This window comes from Monodelphis domestica, chromosome 1 (assembly GCF_027887165.1).
Source record: "Monodelphis domestica isolate mMonDom1 chromosome 1, mMonDom1.pri, whole genome shotgun sequence".
Classification (NCBI taxonomy): Eukaryota; Metazoa; Chordata; class Mammalia; order Didelphimorphia; family Didelphidae; genus Monodelphis; species Monodelphis domestica.
The window spans coordinates 197,900,838-197,923,870 of record NC_077227.1 but is presented as its reverse complement, the minus strand read 5'-3'; the positions used below and the strand labels follow the sequence as shown (position 1 = coordinate 197,923,870).

The window sequence follows — 23,033 nt, the reverse complement described above, 5'->3', positions numbered from 1 at the left end:
TAGTACTACTATTCTTTATGGTGGTCAAGCAAAACAGTACAATTAGTAGACACCATATAAATTATTATGACTGATGGACCACTTTTCCACATGATGACCCTTCAAATATCTGAATACAGATATTGTAGCTTCTCTAAATTTTCTCCTTTCCAGGCTAAAAATCCTTAGGTCCTTCAATCTAATATGTGTTGTTGCCAGTCTTGTCTCCAATCAGATCACCCCCTTCTAGCTGGGCTTTATCTTGCCAAAATCCTTCCAAAAATATAGTTCCCAGAAATTAATGCATTGCATTATATGTAAGCTCATCAAGGCAGAGACTAGAGTAAGATTATCACTCCCTTTGATGCAAATATTTTCATTATTTTTATGCAGTTTAAGTTTATAATGCTTAAAAGCCTTACCTTCTTTCTTAAAATCAATACTCAGTATTGGATACAAGACAGAAGAATGGTAAGGGCTAGTTAATGGGGGTTAAGTGACTTACCCAGCTCATTCCTCTAGGAAATGCCTGAGGTCAGATTTGCACCCAGGACCTCCCATCTCTAGGCCTGGCTCTCTATGCACTGAACCATCTAGCTTTTCCCTACATTCATTTTTTTTTTTTAAATATATTTTATTTGGTCATTTCCAAGCATTATTCGTTAAAGACATAGATCATTTTCTTTTCCTCCCCCCCCCAACCCCCCATAGCCGACGCGTAAGTCCACTGGGCATTAGGTGTTTTCTTGATTTGAACCCATTGCTTTGTTGATAGTATTTGCATTAGAGTGTTCATTTAGAGTCTATCCTCTGTCATGTCCCCTCAATCTTTGTATTCAGGCAGTTGCTTTTTCTCGGTGTTTCCACTCCCATAGTTTATCCTTTGCTTATGAATGGTGTTTTTTTCTCCTGGGTCCCTGCAAGTTGTTCAGGGACATTACACCACCACTAATGGAGAAGTCCATTACGTTCGATGATACCACAGTGTGTTTGTCTCTGTGTACAATGTTCTCCTGGTTCTGCTCCTCTCGCTCTGCATCACTTCCTGGAGGTTGTTCCAGTCTCCATGGAACTTCTCCACTTTATTATTCCTTTTAGCGCAATAGTACTCCATCACCAACATATACCACAGTTTGTTCAGCCATTCCCCAATTGATGGGCATCCCCTCATTTTCCAGTTTTGGGCCACCACAAAGAGCGCAGCTATGAATATTTTTGTACAAGTCTTTGTGTCCATTATCTCTTTGGGGTACAGACCCAGCAGTGCTATGGCTGGATCAAAGGGTAGATATTCTTTTGTCGCCCTTTGGGCATAGTTCCAAATTGCCCTCCAGAATGGTTGGATCAGTTCACAGCTCCACCAGCAATGAATTAATGTCCCTACTTTGCCACATCCCCTCCAGCATTCATTACTTTCCTTTGCTGTTATGTTAGCCAATCTGCTAGGTGTGAGGTGATACCTCAGAGTTGTTTTGATTTGCATCTCTCTGATTATAAGAGATGTAGAACACTTCTTCATGTGCTTGTTAATAGTTTTGATTTCTTTATCTGAGAACTGCCTATCCATTTCCCTTGCCCATTTATCAATTGGAGAATGGCTTGATTTTGTGTACAATTGATTTAGCTCTTTATAAATATGAGTAATTAAACCTTTGTCAGAGGTTTCTATGAAGATTTTTTCCCAATTTGTTGTTTCCCTTCTGATTTTAGTTATATTGGTTTTGTTTGTACAAAAGCTTTTTAGTTTGATGTAGTCAAAATTATTTATTTTACATTTTGTGATTCTTTCTATATCTTGCTTGGTTTTAAAGCCTTTCCCCTCCCAAAGGTCTGACATGTATACTATTCTGTGTTTACCCAATTTACTTATGGTTTCCTTCTTTATGTTTAAGTCACTCACCCATTTTGAATTTATCTTGGTGTAGGGTGTGAGGTGTTGATCTATTCCTAGTCTCTCCCACACTGTCTTCCAATTTTCCCAGCAGTTTTTATGAAATAGTGGATTTTTGTCCCAAAAGCTGGGATCTTTGGGTTTATCGTATACTGTCTTGCTGAGGTTGCTTTCCCCCAGTCTATTCCACTGATCTTCCTTTCTATTTCTTAGCCAGTACCAAATTGTTTTGATGACTGCTGCTTTGTAATATAGTTTTAGGTCAGGGACTGCAAGGCCCCCATCATATGTGTTTTTTTTCATTATTTCCCTGGATATCCTTGATCTTTTGTTCTTCCAAATGAACTTTGTTATGGTTTTTTCTAAATCAGTGAAGAAGTATTTTGGTAGTTCAATGGGTATGGCACTAAATAGATAAATAAGTTTGGGTAGGATGGTCATTTTTATTATATTGGCTCGTCCTATCCATGAGCAGTTAATGTTTTTCCATTTGTTCAAGTCTAGTTTTAGTTGTGTGGCGAGTGTTTTGTAGTTGTGTTCATATAGTTCCTGTGTTTGTCTTGGGAGGTAGATTCCTAGGTATTTTATTTTGTCTAAGGTGATTTTGAATGGGATTTCTCTTTCTAGTTCTTGCTGCTGAGCTGTGTTGGAGATATATAGAAAAGCTGATGATTTATGTGGGTTTATTTTGTATCCTGCAACTTTGCTAAAGTTGTTGATTATTTCAATTAGCTTTTTGGTTGAATCTCTAGGATTCTTTAAGTAGACCATCATGTCATCCGCAAAGAGTGATAACTTGGTCTCCTCCTTGCCTATTTTGATGCCTTCAATTCCTTTATCTTCTCTAATTGCTACTGCTAGTGTTTCTAGTACAATGTCAAATAGTAGAGGTGATAATGGGCATCCTTGTTTCACTCCTGATCTTATTGGGAATGCATCTAGTTTATCCCCATTGCAGATGATATTAGCTGTTGGTTTTAGATATATACTGTTTATTATTTTTAGGAATGACCCTTCTATTCCTATGCTTTCTAGTGTTTTTAATAGGAATGGGTGTTGTATTTTATCAAAGGCTTTTTCTGCATCTATTGAAATAATCATGTGATTCTTGCTAGTTTGCTTGTTGATGTGGTCAATTATGTGGATGGTTTTCCTAATGTTGAACCAGCCCTGCATCCCTGGTATGAATCCTACTTGATCATGGTGGATGACCCTTCTGATCACTTGCTGGAGTCTTTTTGCTAGTATCCTATTTAAGATTTTTGCATCTATATTCATTAGGGAGATTGGCCTATAGTTTTCTTTTTCTGTTTTTGACCTGCCTGGTTTTGGAATCAGTACCATGTTTGTGTCGTAAAAGGAGTTTGGTAGAACTCCCTCTTTGCTTATTATGTCAAATAGTTTGTATAGTATTGGGATTAACTGTTCTCTGAATGTTTGATAGAATTCACAGGTGAATCCATCAGGCCCTGGGGACTTTTTCTTTGGAAGTTCTTTGATGGCTTGTTGGATTTCAATTTCTGATATGGGATTATTTAGGAATTCTATTTCCTCTTCTGTTAGTCTAGGCAGTTTGTATTTTTGTATATATTCATCCATTTCTCCTAAATTGGTGTATTTATTGCCATATAATTGGGCAAAGTAATTTCTAATGATTGCCTTAATTTCCTCCTCATTGGAGGTGCTGTCCCCCTTTTCATCTTTAATGCTGTGAATTTGCTTTTCTTCCTTCCTTTTTTTAACTAGATTGACCAGTACCTTGTCTATTTTGTTTGTTTTTTCAAAGTACCAGCTTCTTGTCTCATTTATTAAATCAATAGTTCTATCACTTTCGATTTTATTAATTTCTCCCTTAATTTTTAGGATTTCTAATTTGGTTTTCTGCTGGGGGTTTTTAATTTGATCGCTTTCCAGTTTTTTCATTTGCATTTCCAATTGATTGATCTCTGCTCTCCCTTGTTTGTTAATATAAGCATTCAGGGATATGAATTTACCTCTGATTACCGCTTTGGCTGCATCCCAAAAGGTTTGGAAGGATGTTTCGCCATTGTAATTTTCCTCGATGAAATTATTAATTGTTTCTATGATTTCTTCTTTAACTAAACGGTTTTGGAGTATCATATTGTTTAATTTCCAATTGGTTTTAGATTTGGTTTTCCATGTACCATTACTAATCATTATTTTTATTGCCTTGTGATCTGAGAAGGCTGCATTCATTATTTCTGCTTTTTTGCATTTGTGTGCTATGTTTCTGTGACCTAATGTATGGTCAATTTTTGTGAATGTGCCATGTGGTGCTGAGAAGAAGGTGTATTCCTTTTTATCCCTATTTATTTTTCTCCATATGTCTATTAATTCTAATTTTTCTAAGATTTCATTCACTTCTTTTACCTCTTTCTTATTTATTTTTTGATTTGATTTATCTAAATTTGATAATGGTTGGTTTAAGTCTCCCACTAGTATGGTTTTATTGTCTATTTCTTCCTTCAATTCTCCTAGTTTCTCCATTAGAAATTTGGGTGCTATATTATTTGGTGCATACATATTGATTAATGATATTTCCTCATTGTCTATAGTCCCTTTTAACAAAATATAATTACCTTCCCTATCCCTTTTGATCAGGTCTATTTTTGCATTGGCTTTATCAGATATCATGATTACCACTCCTGCCTTCTTTCTATCAGTTGAAGCCCAGAAGGTCTTACTCCATCCTTTAATTCTGACCTTGTGGGTGTCAACCCGCCTCATGTGTGTTTCTTGAAGACAACATATGGTAGGGTTTTGGATTCTAATCCATTCTGCTATTCGTCTACGTTTTATGGGTGAGTTCATCCCATTCACGTTCAAAGTTATGATTGTCATTTGTGGACTCCCTGGCATTTTGATTGCCTTCCCTAATTCTAACCTTTTCTTCTTCGGCTCTACCTTTTAGTCCAGTGATTTACTTTGAAACAGTCCCCCTTGTCCCCTCCCTTGATGTTTCCCTTTTTAGTCCCTCCCTTTTTGTTCCCTCCCCCTCCCCCCTCTCTTACCCTCCCTTTTTGTTCTCCCTCTCCCCCTCCCCCCCTTGGTTTTCCCTTCTCCTTACCCTTGTTGGGTAAGATAGAATTCAAGATCCCAATGGATCTGGAGGTTTTTCCCTCTCAGAGCTGATTTCCCTGAGATTGAGGTTTAAGTAACCCCCCCCCCTCTTCCTCTCCTTCTTATAGGAGTTTTCTTCCCCTCCCCTTCCCATGTGAATCTTTGTGTGAGAATGATTATTCTATTTGGTCTTTCTTTACCCCCTATTTATACATTACATTTTCCCCACATATTAGTATACATAGATTGATATAAATGTAGTCCTTATAGAAGAGAGTTTGAGTAAAAGAAGAAGATAACATTTTCCCCTTTCCTTAATATTTACCTTTTCAGGTATTCCTTGCTCTTTGATTTTCGGTATCAAACTTTCCACAGAGCTCTGGTCTTTTCTTTGCAAAAAGTTGGAAGTCTTCTATTTTGTTGAATGCCCATACTTTCCCTTGGAAGTATATAGTCAGTTTTGCTGGGTAGCTGATTCTTGGTTGGAGACCCAGCTCTCTTGCCTTTCTGAAGATCATGTTCCATGCCTTACGATCATTCAGAGTAGAACTTGCAAGGTCTTGGGTGACCCTGATTGGCATTCCTTTATATCTAAATTGTCTTTTTCTGGCTTCCTGTAGGATTTTTTCTTTTGTTTGATAGCTTTGGAATTTGGCAATTACATTCCTGGGAGTTGTCTTTTGGGGGTTTAGTGTAGAAGGTGTTCTGTGAGCTCTGTCAGTGGCTGTATTGCCCCCTTGTTCTAGAATCTCTGGGCAATTTTCTTTGATTATATCTTGTATCACCATGTCCAGTTTGGTGTTTATTTCTGGCTTATCTGGGAGTCCAATTATTCTTAAATTATCCCTTCTCCCCCTATTTTCCAGATCTATCACCTTGTCGGTGAGATATTTTATGTTCTCTTCTAATTTCTTGGTATTTTGGCTTTGCTTTATTGATTCTTGCTCTTTTACACGATCGTTGTCTTCCAGCTGCCTGATTCTGGCCTTTAAAGCCTGGTTTTCTTTTACAGTTTGGTCAAACTGGTTTTGTAGATGCGTGAATTTCTTTTGCATTATTTCCAACTTTTCCTCCCAGAAGGCTTCCATCTTTTTGGTCATTTCTGATTCAAATTCTTCATAGGTTTGTGGGGAGTTTCCATTTCCTTTGGAAGGTTTTGGAGCATTTTCTTTTATATTATCTTCTGTCTGCTCTGTATTTTGTATTTTGGCTCCATAGAATGTGTCCAAAGTCGCCCCTTTCTTCTTATTTTTCTTGGTATTTTGGGGCTTCTGTGGTTCTGTGGAGTTTGTCATCTCTGAATGTGGAGGATTAGTTTTTCTTGTCTCTTTCTGGTGTTCAGAGGCAGTCCTGGGCAGATAGTTCTATGGGCTTTCCCTGGGTTAAACTGAATATGCCTCACTGGAACTGGAATGGAAGGGTCGGACCACGAGGCCACACTCTCCCCCTGGCTCGATTTCCGGAAGTTGCCTTCAGAATCCCTGGCCGTGAGGCTGTTTCCTCGGCCTGCGGGGGGATGGGCTGCCGCTTCCCCAAGCTCCGAGAGCACAGACTTTCACTGAGACTTGGATAGCAGGATCCAGCCCGTGAGGCTGTCTTGCCCGCCCTGAGGGTTGCTGTTGTTTTGACCAGCTCTCTGCAGCGGAAGCCCCAGGCAGTAACTTTCACCCGGACTGACCAGCTCTCTGCAGCGGAAGCCCCAGGCAGTAACTTTCACCCGGACTGGGACTTGGGTAGAAGACCCTGAGGGTTGTTGTTCCTCAGACCCTGCTCTCTGAGCCCGGCGCGGCTGCCGCTTCCGGGAGCCTTGGACTCTGCGCTCCTACCCCTGAGGTCCGAGGGATCTCGGGTTCTGGCTTTTAAGGGGAGCCGTACCTTTTGAACCGGGTCCAGGTCCAGGAGGAGGGTTCCCAGGGTCTGTGCTGTTGATCGTTTTGAATTTCGGCGCCTTAGGAGCTTATCGTTTGAGATTGGTCGGGAAGGGTTTTCCGGAGATCTGAGCTTTAGCTTTCTCTAAGCCGCCATCTTAACCGGAAGTCCAACCTACATTCATTTTTTTAAACAACGTTGATAGCTTTTTGTTTCTGTAGTACTTCTTTTTCGAAGATTTGTTTTCCCTCTTCCCATTCAGAGATCCACCCACTATTACAATAAGTTAAAGAGGGGGGAATCAGTTTAGCAAAACTAGCATATGAATCAATGCAATAATATATGAATGGTGTATTCAGTATCCTCATCTGTGGGAACGCCATCTAATCCACCATATCTGAAGATGGGAGGGAGGTGCATTCTCATATTTCTTCTTTGGAGTCATGATTAATCACTCAGTTTCATTTTGGTGTTTTAGTTATTGTTATTCTTTTCATTTACAGTGCTGCATTCATACTGTATATTATTTTATATGTGAAAATTTTATTATAATTATATATGTATCATATATTTATATATTATATTTTATTATTTTTCTGGCTCTGTTTACTTTGTATGTTTATATAAGTATCTACATCTTTCTATATACTTCATATTCATAATTTCTTATGGCAAGTGATATTCCATTATATATGTATGTATATATATGTATACCAACATCTATATTATATATTACATAAATATCAGTATATATTAGTTTTTCTGACTGGCATATCATAATGTTGACTCATATTGGTTTTGTAGCTCATGATGACTCCCATGTCTTTTCACCTACAAAAGTTTATTGCTTAGTGATGACTCCCCTAACTTTTACCCTGGAGTCCAATTATTCATTCAAAGAAGCAAGTGAGCATATATTAAGTACCTACAGTATACTCTAGGTGCTGAGAAAACAAGACAAAATCTAAATAGTGCTTGATGTCAATAAGGGCCACATTATAATGAAAGATAAATATGTTTACATGTATGCATATTTACCTATATATACGTATATAGATATATATGAATATGTATCACATACACTTGTGTATACATACATAATACATAATCTTGGAAGATAATTTACTAGCTCCTGGGGTGAACAAGGAAAGTCTCATGCAGAATGGAGAGCTCAAACTGAATATTGAAGAAAACTAGAGATTCTAAGAGGCAAAGGTGAAGAAGGAGAGAGGATTCCAGGAATGGGGAATGCTAATGCAAAGACAAGGAGATAGGAAATGGGGTAATACATTTGAGATCAGCAAAGAGTGGGAAGTAATGTGGAGGAGGTCTGGAAAGGCAGGATGGGTCCTGTCTGTAGTTTTTTACTGCCAAACAAAGGAGTTAAGGTTTGATCTTAGAAGCGATAGGCAGCCAGTAGAATTTTATTGAGGAGATATGATCAAGCCTTCATTTTAGGAAAATATTTTAGGCAGCTCTATGGAGGAAGAGTTGAATTAGGGAGAGGTTTGAGTCATGGAGCTCAAACGAGATAATACTGCAATAATTCAGATGAGAGATGATCAAGGTCTGAACTATCATGGTAGCTGTGTGAATGGAGAAAAGAAGGCATATGTGCAAGATGTCATGGAGTTAGACAAGTTTTAGCAATTATAATTTTTTGATCCAAGTCATATTTATATGTTATATTTATCATTGTTCAATTGTGTTTGCTGATTAAAACTTAATAGTATCTATTCACAATGCAGACTTCATGTAATTTTTTTTTACAACCTTGATGACTTTGAGTTACAAATTATATAGTCTTGGAGTTGAAAAGGCCCATGAATTCATCTTCTCCTTCAATCTCTTACCTAATATAAAGTTCCTACTATTGCATCTTTGGCAGATGATTATCCAGACATTGCTTTAATAGCTTCCATGTGGATAATTTATTTTAGTGTCTTGCTAAAAGGCTAGATAGTTGCAGTTAGAATTTTTTCTCAGTATTTAACTGAAAACTGAAATTTATAAATTCTGTCTATTGGATTTGGGATTGTTCTCTAAATTGAGATAGAACATTTGACTTTTAGCCTTTAGCCTTATAAATATTTGGAAATGAATATATTTCTCTTTAAACATTGATAGGTTATTTAAAGTTAGATAATTTTTCAGGGAAATAATATTTACATATGCCAAGGTTAAAATGAATTGTAGAGAGCAATTGTGTTCTGACTGAGCAGCATAATTTAAAGGGGACTTGAATTCAAATTCTGATTCATGCTTAAAAGCTCTGTGATCTTGGATAAGTCACTTAATTTCATTTGTCTTTACTTTCCTCATCTATAAAAATGAAAAGTATTAGACTGGAAGACACCTAAGATCCCTTCCAGCTATAAATCCTGTAATCCTAATTTTAAAATTTGTTTTATTTTTCTGTTAATTACAAAACTATGCCAATGAGAATTTCATATGAATTTAGGGAAGGTGAAGGCATAAGAGGAGCCATTTCTGGATGAAAAAAATAATGTATTTATACTAAGAAGACTCTCATCCAAGAATATGTTCCCTGCCTCCCGATAAAAGCTTACAAAAGATATGTATAATACACAGAAATTCTGTTGCTAGTCTTTTTTCTCTTTCATATTTGTTCATTTGGGGTTAATGTTGGTCAAAGTTTTCTGGAAGTAGAGTGAAGCTTTATTCAATATCCTTAGTCTTCAAATAAGACTTTTAGTGTTAAAGAAAAAGAAAACTATTCATTTTCTTCTATTCCATTATTTCATTCACAGAGAAGCTTTTAAACAGTCATCCAAGAGCTTGAATGTTAGGTACTTTAAACATAACTATCTTTTCAGTAAAAGTAAAGTGAAACATAACTTTTACAATGATTGTTGAATTATTTCTAAGAGCCCTGGGAAATTAATAAGAACTTTTGATCTCAAAGGCTACTCTTTAATCCTTACATATTTCATTTTGATCCAGATTCAGAAATTTCAGGAAGATCATCAAATCTGAATCTCTGAGTGGTAATGTTAGCATCACTAAGATTAGTTCGAAGGATTTAAAGAACTAAGGACTTGAGCATTTGGGACAGAGTTGTAGGGATGATGAAGGGAGGGAGTAGGATTCTCTCTGAAAAACTACACATTAATTTCCTCTTTAGTGTCTCATTTTCAATAATGTGCTGTCTCCTCCTCCTCCTCCATCCCAGTCTCTATGACTGTGTCTGTCTCTGTCTGACTGACTCTGTCTCTCTTCTTCTGTCTCTGTTTCTCTCTCTGTCTGCCTATATCTCTCTGTTTCTCTCAGTCTCTCATTTATGACAGTTCTGAGCATATAAAATATTGTCTCGGATGAACCTGAGACTGAGATCCAAGTATCTAATTGTCTCTTCTCTTTTCGGTTTCTTTCCCAGAGCACGTCACTCAACTGAAACTACTCTTTTCAGAGTTACCATTTATCTTTTAATTGCCAAGTCTAATGGACTTTTCCAAGTCCTCATCTATCTTTACCTCTCTGCAGCCCTTTACACTATCAAACACTCACTTCTCCTTAATAAATTTTTCTCTAAATTTCCATGTTGCTACTCCAACCTGACTTTCCTCCTACCTATCTGATCATACTTTCTTAGTTTCCTTTAATGAATCTTGGTCCAGGACATGATGGCTGCTGCTGGATGTCTCCCAGGTCTTTTTTCTGTCCCTCTGTCCCCTCTACTCTTTCCCCTCAATTTGTTATTTCCTTTAGTGATCTCACCCACTTCTATAGTTTCAGTTACCATATCTATGAGAATAATTTTCAGATACATTTATCCTTCCTCAACTTTTCTCCTGACCTTCAAATTTATTAGACATTAATGTTTTTTCTCCCTCTTGTCTCCATATATATACTGCATAAAAAGGGAGGAAAAATACCTGTCTAACAAATAAGCATAGTCAAACAAAACAAACACTCACATTGATAATATCCAAAAATCATGTTTTATTCTGTGCCCCAAGTCTAACATCTCTCCATCAGAAAGTGGGGAATGTGATTCATTAATAATTCTCTTGAATGATGGCTGGTCATTGCATTCATCAGAGTTCTTGGGTCTTTCAATGCTACTTATCTTTAAAATGTTGATATTGCATACATTGGATTGCTGGTTCTACTCACTTCCCTCTGTATTAGTTCACCCATGTCTTCCCAGGCTTCTTGAATTATCCTTTCCATTGTTATCCTTTTCAAAACTACAGACATCACTGAAATCGTAGCCAGAGAAATATACATATATAAACATGCCAGGTGAGTCAAACCTCCAATGCCACCTTGACAACCATCATCTCTCAGACAACAATGGAGAAAGTCCAAGATACTGGGTCCAAGAGCCCCTAGAAGAGTAGCCCCACTGAGATCATTGACCACTCTTCCAGCCTGGTCCTAGTTGTCAGACTGGGAATCAATAGTGTTAGAAATATGACCCAGCAATTACTTCTTCTGCTTCAGAAGAGCTTTTCTCCTAAACCTAAGATTCAGAAAAGAAAATTCTAAGCAACAATTTTGGGTATTATCAAATGATTCAAAATTCAAAATGGATGTGGTTTAAACAATGGAAATGGCAGTAACAAAGATGCATTATAAGCTTTGCTACTATATGCTAAATATCATAAGACCCTTCCATCTGACTTGCAGCTGAAACTTCCTATATGTATTGTTTCCTCTTATTAGAAGGTGAGGGCAAGACTGTCTTACTTTTCTTCTTGTATCCCTAGTACTTTGAATGTAGTAGATAGTAAATAAATGCTTTTTCATTCATTTATTCATTAATGTATGAGTATATTCACTCACATTTTGGCATCCACTTTGGCAGTGATTGGTGGGCATAAAAAAATAAAAAATTATTGGTGTGTCCACTTTCACTTTAGCCATATCTTATTTTTACATAGGAGTTGCATTACTCTAATGGACTCTCCTAAGCTGTATACACCTAATGTTTGACAAATATAAAGCTGTTTTAAATGACCCATCCTTTGTCCCTTTGTCACTCTTTCATGAGCATCTAGAAGCCATAGAATTGACTGGAAAATCATGATGCATGACATTACAATGTCATTTCTGATCCTTATTTTGAATTCTGAATGCTTGGATCTGGGGAACACAGTAGAAATATCTGAAAAACAATGTTTTTTTAAATGACCAATTACTAATTTTTAAAGCATCCTAATGCCAGGTAGTACTATTACAGAGATATTACCTCTCCATACTGTAGGACAGTGATTTTTCACTGTTCTGCTTTCTTACCTAATAAAATAAATTGGCTATTCTATTGCCTTCTTCCTAGATCCCTCTTAATTCTTAGATTTAAACAAGATCAGGAAGTGGGAGCATCATACCAATATTTCCTTTTGTGTGATGTATTTTTTCATGGGTTAAATGCTTCAATGAATATGTGTTCTCATTGAGGGTGAGATTCTCACCATCAGTGCAAATCCTGGCCCTCCCATGCCATTTCATTAAGAAAGACTTATAATGCCCTTGAACTTCTTATATGTCACTTTGCCACCATTGCTGCTGAATTGAACTCTACAAGATAGATTTTTTAATTCAAAGATATTTTATTTTCCTGATTACATGGAATAACAATTTTCAATGTATATTTTCCAAAACTTTAAGATCCAAATTGTTTCCCTTCCTCCCTTTCATCTCTCCTCTTGGTCATGGTAAACAATTTGATTTGGGTTATACACATATTATCATGCAAAACATACTTCCATATTGGGCATTGTTGTTAGAGAATACTCATATAAAACCAAAATTTCAAAATGAAAACATAAATTAACTAATCTGAAAAATTGTATGTTTTGATCTGCATCCAACTCCAACAGACCTTTCTTTGGAAATAGTATGCTTTGTCAAAAGTCCTTCAGAATTGGCCCAGATCATTGTATTTCTGAGAGTAGAAAAGACTTTCACAGTTGATTATCATACAATATTGTGGCTACGGTGTACAATGTTCTCCTGGTTTTACTTATTTTGCTCTGCATCAGTTCATGTATACAAAACTGTTTCAAAAGTTTCTTTGTTTCATGTTTTCATTGACCAAAGAATTCCTCACTTACTGGACAACTTGCTGGGGATGGGTATTTCTGAGCTTAACTGGAAACTCACAGGATAGGCATGTCTATATTGCCTACCAAGACCAGTTTTTCAAGCATTCCCAACTTGGTATAATCTTATAGTGATTGCATTTCTTTGGCATAGCCTTGAACAACCCAAGGTCCATGACATAATGAGGTATCAGAGCAGGGCATTTAGAGAGAAAGATAAAGAGGCACAGCATACTTTTAATGAGCAGGTATCACTGTTATCACTATTTCACTGAAACAAGCTCAGGAGACGGAGTTCAAAAAATAGATTTTATTCATAGATTTTGTTTTTATGACACTTAGATTCACCCCATCTCATATCTCTCTCCATTTTCTCCTCAGAGAGCCAACCCTTATAACAAAGAAATTTTGAAAAGAACAAGAAAAAAAAGGAGAGGGGAATAATAAAAATTGATCAATATATTAAAAAAGGACATTATAGTCAGTTCAATAACTATGGGGCCCCCACACCATACAAAGATACCCTTGTAGTAGTAATGGGAGCAGGTATGCTATTCTTTCTTTGTTAGGGTCAAGCTTATTCTTTATAATTATTTCATAGCATATATCTTTGATTATTTTGTGGTTTTTCTTTTTATTTAAATATAGTATTCATGTATTATTTTACTTACCCCTGCTTACTTCATTTTGCATCAGTTCATGCTTCTCATCAATCATTCATCAATTTGTCATTTATTTTTATATTAATATTAAATTACATCCATGTAACATAATTTGTTTGGTCATTCAGCAATAAAGAGGCATCTATTTTGTTTCCATTTCTTTACTGCCATACAGTAAGAGTGATATTATAAATATTTTGCATATAAAGAGCCTTACTTTTCTTGTTGAGTATATAACATGTAGGGAAATCTCTGAGTCAAAGGGAATTTTAGTTATTTTATTTTTCTAATTTTAAATTGCTTACCAAAATGGTTAAATTAACTAATTAATTCTTGACTCTATCAATGATATACTAATGTACCATCTTTTTATAGCCTCTCTAACATTGACTGACCCTATTTTTCCTCATCTTTACCAATTTTCAAGCTTTGATATGAAATCTCAGGGTGTTTTTGATTAATATTTCTCCATGAAGGCTCTTTTTCCTGTGTAGTATTTTTCCTGAATATACTTAATCTATAAGATCTGCTTCTTTTCTCATTTTTTATGGTCTGATATTTAATATTCTGCTATACATATATTTTTAATTTATCATAGAATTTGGTATAAGATGTTGGTCTAAATCTAATTTCTGTCAGACTGCTTTCTATTTTTTCCAAGTTTTTTATGAATAAGGTAACTCTTCCTAAGATAATTTCTATCTTTTACATTTATCAAACACTGGGTTATTGATTTCCATTATTTCTCATTTTCCCTTTCTCAAATTTTTCCATTGATTAAATTTTCTATTTTGATGATTGCTGATTGATAATATAGTTTGATATTAGGGAATTTTTTGTTTCTCTAAATGAATTTTGTTACTGTTTTATATAGCTAAAAAAGCATTTTTCAGTTGTTTTGTATATAGAATGAAATCTTTTTATTAACTATTATAGTATAGCCATTTTTATTATACAATCTTGACCTGGCCATTATCCCTGACTATTCCTCTATCCATTTAGAATATTCTTTATTTCTTTGAGGAGTATTTTTTAGCAGAATCAATAAAATTATGTAATGAGCTTTGCTACATTGACTCTTATATTTTATGCATTTTGGGGGGTTATTTTGAATGGTACTTTCCTTTATGTTATTACTTCTTGGGTTTTGTTGAAATCATAAAGAAATGCTATTAATTTTTTGTGGGTTTGTTTTGTAGCCTACAACTTTGCTAAGGCTATTAATTTGTCTCAAATAGTTTATTTGCTGATTCCTTGGGACTTTCTAAGTAAACCATCTTGTCATCAACCAATAGCAATAGTTTTGAGGAAACAGTCCTTTAAATTAAGTTGAGAATAGTGTCTTGAAGAAAAGCTGCCTCAGGTATCTAGGATAGTGGAGAATAATTGTGTGAATTGAAAATGGAAATAGTAAGATAGGAATTCAATTGACTTAGGTAGTATAAGAAAGCAAGATAAAGAGGCAGATTAAAAGGTGAAAAGACATAGAAAGGATATTAGAGTTTGTCAAGGCCAAATTCCTGTTTATAAGGAAGAGGAAATTGGGTGTCCTTTTAGGTAAAAGTGACATTCTTCTTACTCAAGAATTTTTGATGGCTCCCTATGGCTTCTAGGCTAAAATACACACTTGTTTAAGCCTGACATTTTTGGTCTGTCACATTCTGATTCTAGCCTAACTTTCTCGACTTATTTGGTGTGACCACCTTCCATGAACAGAATATTACAAATATATTGGGGCCTGTTTGCAGTGCTCTTAACTCAACATTCAAACTCATATCTCTATACTTTTGTATATAATGTCTCCATGCTGGACATTCCCTCCTCACCTATATCTCATAAGAGTACTGAGCTGTCTAACAATTAAGGTGTTATCTCCTCCACAAAGCCTTTTCTCTTTCTCCTGGTTTTTATTAAATTTTCTTATTATCACCTTTTCTATATTCATATTGTCTCTCCCAGGAGAATGTAAGCTCTTTGGAGGCAGGAATCTATTACAGTATCTCAAAGAGAGGAAGTGATTGATAAATATTTATAATAGAATTGAGCTCTCACAAGTAAAATTAGTGGCAGAATTCAGAATAATGCAGGTCTGCTCACTCCCTTTTAAAGGGGTAAGAGCCATGTGATATAGTAGAAATTGCCCTAGAATGGCAATCACTAACAAATCCAGCCGTAGATTCTCATTGGCAAGTGAATTTACCTCTCTGTTAACCAATTTCCTCATTTGCAAAATGAAGGTATTGGTCTCTATGACCTTTAAGATCCCTTCTAGTTCTAAATCTGTGATTCTATAAGTGCCCTTCTAGTTTTTCTTCTTATAGAAAGCTAGTTCTACCTTGTAGAAAAACATACTGTGCTAAAAAACACATTAATGAAAGAATGGACACCATTGGAGATTTAAATGTTTTAGTACCTAGTTCATTTTTGAGTTATTAGAATATGTAATCCTAGACCACTCTGTGTTGACAGTTTGAGTACAAATTGGGATAACCACAAATTTTTGAATAAAAATAATAGATGTTCTTTAGCTTTTATGAAAGTTATAAGATAATGGATTTCTCTTGTGAGCACCCTTCTCTGGTACAAAGGTTCACCTATTAATATTGAGCATACATCCTAGGCCTTCAATTTAATCTCAGTTTCTAGGCATATGTGGTCTGCCTTTACACATAGATAAATTATGAGGGCATTGACTTCTACAGCTAATTTGGACTGAGCATGGGCAAATGCTGGAATGTGAACCTACATCCCTTTTGCATGGGTGTCAATGGGGTCCAAAGCCTTGGAAAATGTTATTTGTCACATTTACCATCCAGAAAAGAGCTTAAATGTAGCTACTGAAAGGTCTTCCAGCTGGCTAAGTTCAAGGGAGGATAGCCACCAACTCCCTTAGAATATATTGAAATGTGGGGGGAAAGACTAGAACATTACTGGGGGAGAAGTCAGTTGGGCAGGGGGATATGGCTTAGATCTCATAAGTATCTTCCTGGGATCCTGAAGATAAAAACATGGTTTTCCTTCTATTGGAAAGACACTTCAAAGGATTAGGAGCCACATCAAAGGATTGCATTGTGAGTTGCCTTAGCACGTCATTAACACTCTGTATATAAGAATCCCAGTAATTTAAAGTGTCCTTTAGATATGTCCTAAATTTACTTCCATTTTGAGTTCAGATAGTTTTTGAGTTGGGGAGGGATAATTTTTTGTGGGAGAAGAACAGTAGAGGGGTAGGTGATGATGGCATTTTGGGGAAAAGCATATCCTTTTAATCTCTAATATATCTATATCTATGTAGAGATATATATGTATATATAATAAATATTGCTTATTTTGTGGCCAAAATAAATCATGCTTTAACACTTTTTGTCTCTTTTTCTACTTTTATAGAGAAGGAAGAATTAATTTCCAAGTAAACTGGTGGTTAAAGTTAAATAAGCCACACACAGAAGTGTGATTTTCTTTTCAGCTTTATTCTTTGAATATCATTTTGCTGTAATGCATAGGTAACAACTAAGAATTGCAATTAGCTGAATGTAAGATATTTATATTTTATATGTAAGATATTTAATATATGATAGTTATATGTATACATATATTTATATCTTCTCCAATAAAGAGATTTACATATCTTGATGACACTATTTGTTCATCTCCTCTCTGTCTGTCTCTCTCTCTCACCCATGGTTTTATGAGTACAGAGAACTCCCATTATGGATACTCTCTTCACTGATTAAATAGGCAATTCATGTCTGATTTATAGTCTTAGTTACCTAAGACATCGAGATGTTCAATGACTTGCTCAAGGTCACACAGTTCCAATGTATCAGAAACAAGACTTGAATATAGGTCTAAGTTTCTCCAAGAAAAGTTGTTTTAACCATTAATCCATGCTGCCTCTTTCTACCTAATTGCTAGTATTTTAACTTAATATAAAGTACAAGTGTTTTGGAAAGGGCTCTAGATCTGGAATCAAAGAACCTGCATGAATTCTGCCTCTACTGTTTATTTCCTTTGTCATTTAGGCAAATTACTTTATCATCTCTGAGCTTTAATTAGCTCCCTTCTCCATAAAGAAAAGAAACTGGACTACATGACCTTCTGTGGTCTCTTCCTACTCTAAATCAATGACTCCATGAAATGGAAGTAAGGGAAAAACAGATGTAGCAGGAAAATATGAATGAAATTTTTTTCTTTTTTTTTTGCTAGATTTAAACTTTTTAAAACTATTTTCCCATGATACATGTAGATAAAATTTTAATATTCATTTTCATTTACTTCATTTCATATTTAATATTCATTTAACATTCATTTTACAATCTTTGTTCTCTCCCAACTTCTTACCCCTCCCCCATTCCCAAGATGTAGGTAATTTGATATAGGTTGTATGAATGAAATTTCCAAGGGGTACCAGAACCCAGTCTCATCACTAGAGCTGGGAAAGACTTTAGAGATTCATTTCCATTTCTATCCCATACAACTTCCTCCCCCTCCCCTCCTTTTTCCTATTGTATAACCAACCAACTTTGCTTCAATGGCAGACATATGGCAACTTTGGGCAGGAAAAAAAAATGAATTATTGACCTTCTATGATCAGATCTTTTTCAGAAGTTTTACCCACCCAAGACACTCATGAAAATGCAAAACTGAGAAATGAGATTCTTTTTTTTCTATTGATTTGGTCAGTTGGTTAGAAAAAAAAAGGTGAGGGGGAGATGACAATAAGAGGAATTCACAGTCCCCATCCTTTGATCTCTTGAAGGGTTGCGATAGAAAGGCTAAACATCTCATTTGAGCTGACAGGAGTTTGAAATGTTATAGATAGGTTTCCTGTGCCCGACTATTATTTACCGAGTGACGGTAATGTCACTCTCTTTCTGCTTTTTCAATATTGTTTGCACTTTACCTTTGTGAAAAAGGGCTAGATTGAACCACGAGAAGGGAGATAATTCTATCTTTCTGCAGGATCAATGAAGATGTGTTTACAGGTCCAGGGCACAGTGTACACACCACAATAATGGATTGGAGTTGTGTTGACTGAAAGCTCTTTTTCTTTGTAACATGTCAATCTTGTATCTATTACTTGATTGCAACATAAAAGGCTATTTGGGCAAGCCCTGAAACAACAACTGTATCAGCTTGGCTGGAGTGGTTACCTGAGCTAAATATGCAGTCTGGGGCAAGATAAATCACTTAAAGCTTGAGATTGGGAAGGGCTCTATTTACCTCTCCATCTGGGAACTACTTCATGCTTATGTTCTTTTTGGATTCTAAATGTTGTTTTTCCTGAAAGCATTGTAATGAATGTGTAGGGGCAAGGCGGAAGGAACTCTAGCCTGTTTGGAGACTCTTCCACATGAGGCCCCCGAGGGATAAAGAATGTCACTGAAAAGACAACATCTAGAGAAGTATCTGATACTTTCTTATGGCTGAAGGAAAGACCTGAAGTCTTAAAAAGGGGGGGGGGGGGGGCTTGAGTTTCACTGTCTGTCCATTAAGTCATCCAATTTAGTCCTTCCCTGGGTTGGAGGTATTCTTTGACCATCAAAAGAAAACTGCAAGCCTGCCCACAGCTCTCTTTGCCAAGGAGGCAAGGCTGACCAAGAGGCAGAGCCCTCCCTTTTGGACCACTTCAGTGACAGCTGATGCTCTGAAGCATTAAATTAGGTTGTCTTTCTCCAGTCCTATCACCTCCATCATTATTCATAGTTGTGAATGACTCCAAGCCACTGCAATTATGGGCCAGAATATGCAGTGGGTTTTTGGTTTGTTTTTGTTTTAATTTTTTTTTTGTTCAAGCCTGTGATTTATTTGGCACAAGAAACTCTTGGTGACTAAACTCCTTCTACCAATTCAGATCACTAACTTTTCAGTAATTTATAATCATAGAAAGTAACCAGATGTTAAATGACATAGGTAAGTGACTTGTATAGGGTCACGCAGCCATTATGTGTTAGAGACAACAAAACATAGGTCTTTCTTCTTATGAAACTAGCTTTCCATTCACAATATGTCATACTGCCTTATGCATGTAATAAATGGTTACTTCATATGCTGAAGTTACTAGTTATGGCTTAATTTTAAGTAGGGTCATTCTGACAGATATCCTTGGTTGAAACAGAATCTGTGGGAGGATGCATTTTCCGTGGCTCACCATCCCACCCTATCTGTGGCCATATTTCTGCCAAAGTAAATTCCTCTACTCAGTAGGAAAGCCTTGACAAAATGTTTGAGTGATAACTATTTGGTACAGACAGATAATGGTAAACATATCAGGATGGGTACATTAGCCATGGAAATAGTGATCATGTCTTGCTAAATGTGTTTCATTTTTAGCAACAGATGTCCTAGAAGATTGTATATGTTACATTAAAAATTGAATAAACTCTTAATAGTTACTCTTATAACTACTACCTCAACTCCTCCTCCTGCTACTGTTACCACAATTACTAAAACCACTACTGATTACAACTCCTCCTTCTCCCCCTATTATAGCTACTATTGCTACAACTACAAAAACTACTACTACAACTCCTCCTCTTCCTATTGTGGCTGCTTCTCCCACCACAACTACGACTACTACAGTAACTACTATTATGACCATTACCACTACCGCAACAACTGCTACTACTATTCTCTTTGTGATCTAGCTCTTTTTTTTCTAATTAAAGAAACCTTGTGGTACATTCATTTTTAAAGGGAAATGTATTCTGAATTATAAGTAAATCTTTAAGTTGTTCTTCCCCATCCCAGGGTTGTATTTTAAGATTACATAGTATAGTAGACTTGAAATAAGAAGGGTTGGGATTTAAAACTGGCTATGCCAGATAGCACAAAATAATTACATAAATAGAATTTGGGGAATAATGTTAAGAGATCAATAATTTTCAGACATCCTTAACAGCTTAATGCTATGTAAATTACAAATGACATTTTTCCATTCATTATAAGAGACCCCTTTAGATTCTTGTTTTGGGTAACACTTCGTTAGCTAGCTAGAGCATTTATATAGTACTTAAAGGTTTGTGAAATGCTTTACACATGTTTTCTCCTCACTACAGTCTTCTGAGGTAGATATTAATATTTTCTCCATTTTATAGATGCGAAAATTGAGACTGAGAGAAGTTAAATTACTTGCCTAGGTAAGAGATTGAAATAGTCTTCCAGACTTTAAGTTCAACACTGTGACACCTGGCTGCCAGCTAGGTTGTATTAGCCTAGCTTAAGTTATTGTATATACGTGGATATGATGAAACTGAAATTATTTTAAAATATTCTATGATTCAAGACATTTAAATTCAGATTGACTTCTTTATTCTGAATTAAGTAGGTTTCACTAGGATGTTTAGCCTTTGCTCCCCTTTTGAAAGTTGACAAAAGAAGGCTTAGATGATTGGTATCAGTTCGAAAAAAGTGGATCTTGGAAGGGCAAATGGAAATAAGAGTGAGATATATATCCCTGGGACTGAAACTTCCCTTAGGGGAGAAAGAGGCCAAGTTCTTGATTCTCCTTGGACTTGTGTTCCAGGACAAGCCTAACTCAGAGTGGTTAGGATTAGAATGCAATAAGACATTCATAGACTAGATAACACTTAATAAAAAGAAATTTACTCTACAATCACAGAGGTAAGACATATATTGAGCAATGAAAACATCATTAGTTCCCATGCCTCCATATTTGCCATGATGACACACAAGATCAGAAGTGTGATAACTCCAATAAGAGCAGGAAGTCTGTCAAAATGGATGGGCCCAGAGTACTCAAGACATATATCTTATGTCTTATGTGTTTGGAAATTTATGTCAGTTATTGAAGCCTCTAAAGTATGGTAAAAGTGCAAAAGCAATTGACTGGTTTGCATCCTAACTATTTAAATGACAACACTAATTAGGCTTAAACTTCTTAAATCCAGCAATCAAACTTGACTAATCAAGAGCATGTAAACATTAGTTTATGTTATCTATTTGAAAATATAAACATCAACCCCAGTAGGATCAGATCAATATGATTTGAATTTCCAGTAAGTGCATCTTATACTGGTATTCAACAACAAAGTTCTATCTTTGCCCAGATAGAAGTCACACATCTTCCTCCAAGGTGACTGACTGCTTGGTGAGTTCAGTCTCTGTCAGTCAATCAGCACTAGAGAACATGGTGTTGCTTGAGTCTCAGGTGTGGGAGTGAGATGTAGGAGGCAGACTGAAACACAATTCAGGAGTAGACTGAAGTCTTGAGACTTCAGTGGATTTATTAGTTTTAGCTCTAAGTATTATTGGTATTAGTTAGTTATGCCCAAATTCTGATTCATGGCTAATGACTTAATTTGGTTAGAAAGTAATTTGGTTGGTACTCAATGATATAAGCTAATGAGGTTGTTTCCCACATTTTCCCATTAGTTATTTATTCTATCTGGGATTCTCATATGTTTATACTTTGCTTATGCATATAACCCTATTGTTTACCAACCTATACCACACATAAGCTTATCTTAATAATGAAAAAACTAAGTTAAGAAAAGCAAATACAAAATTATTTAATCATAAAACAGTGACCTAATACAAAATGGAGTTGGTTATGTCAAAGCAACAAACCTATTCTCAATATAAAACCTGAGACCTATAGATCAACTAAATATTTCATTACTTTTTAAGGGAAAAACTAGTCTATGAACCAGGGATATTCTATTTTCTTGGGCTATGGCCAGTCTATTTCTATCAGTACAACAAGACTTGCTGTCATGGAATCCAAAGAGATTATTATTAGGTGTTGCTTCTATTATAACTTGCTAGTAATTTGTTTCTTTATTATGTAAATAAATCTCATTTATATTTAGATAGCTTATAAGCCTGACTCCTAAGGGATATTGCTCACTGTACTTGGGAAAATATCATATCCTATCATCATTGATTTGGTTTCACTTTTTTTAGGATTATTATAAAAAGTTAGATTAAGTAACTGTCATAGGTATTGCATATCTTAATATTAGCAAGGGTTTTTACACACTCTTTTAAAGGCTTCCCTTATTGGTAAGAAGAATTGCCTGTTTTTAATAAATGTACATGAGAATTATTTTTTCTATTATAAGTCAAATACTTGCACCATGTTCCTGCATTGAATGAATGACTTCTTATCTCAGTTTTCTCAGTGAATTGAGAACTATAATGGTACTGAGATTAAAAGAAGTCACTGGTTAGGATCAAGTCCTACAGTGGATGAAGGCAATGAAAAGAAACATGGAAGGGAAAGTTCATGGAGAATCATTATGGAAGTCTAGACCTCGTGGTCACAAGGCCTCCGGAGATGATGTAATCTAGTTTCTAGGGTGTGTAAGATTAAAATTAATATCTAATAACTCTAAGTATTATATTTTATAAGATTTATTAATAACCATTTGACATTGAGGAAATAGGAAAACGATGAGTAAAGAGAACTTTTCCCAGCTGCAATAGCAGGAGAAGAGAGAGAGGGCAGAGTTACAGAAACTT

At 35.7% G+C, this 23,033-nt stretch overlaps 1 long non-coding RNA gene across 1 annotated transcript in view; it reads left to right on the top strand.

Annotated features, from left to right (window-relative positions):
- LOC103097894 (uncharacterized) overlaps positions 1-21,511 on the top strand; it is a 79,026-nt gene extending 57,515 nt beyond the window's left edge. The window contains exon 3 of the long non-coding RNA XR_460879.2: positions 20,043-21,511. This is a non-coding gene — a long non-coding RNA (uncharacterized LOC103097894). The remainder of the gene's footprint in view (positions 1-20,042) is intronic.
- Positions 21,512-23,033: the final 1,522 nt, after the last annotated feature.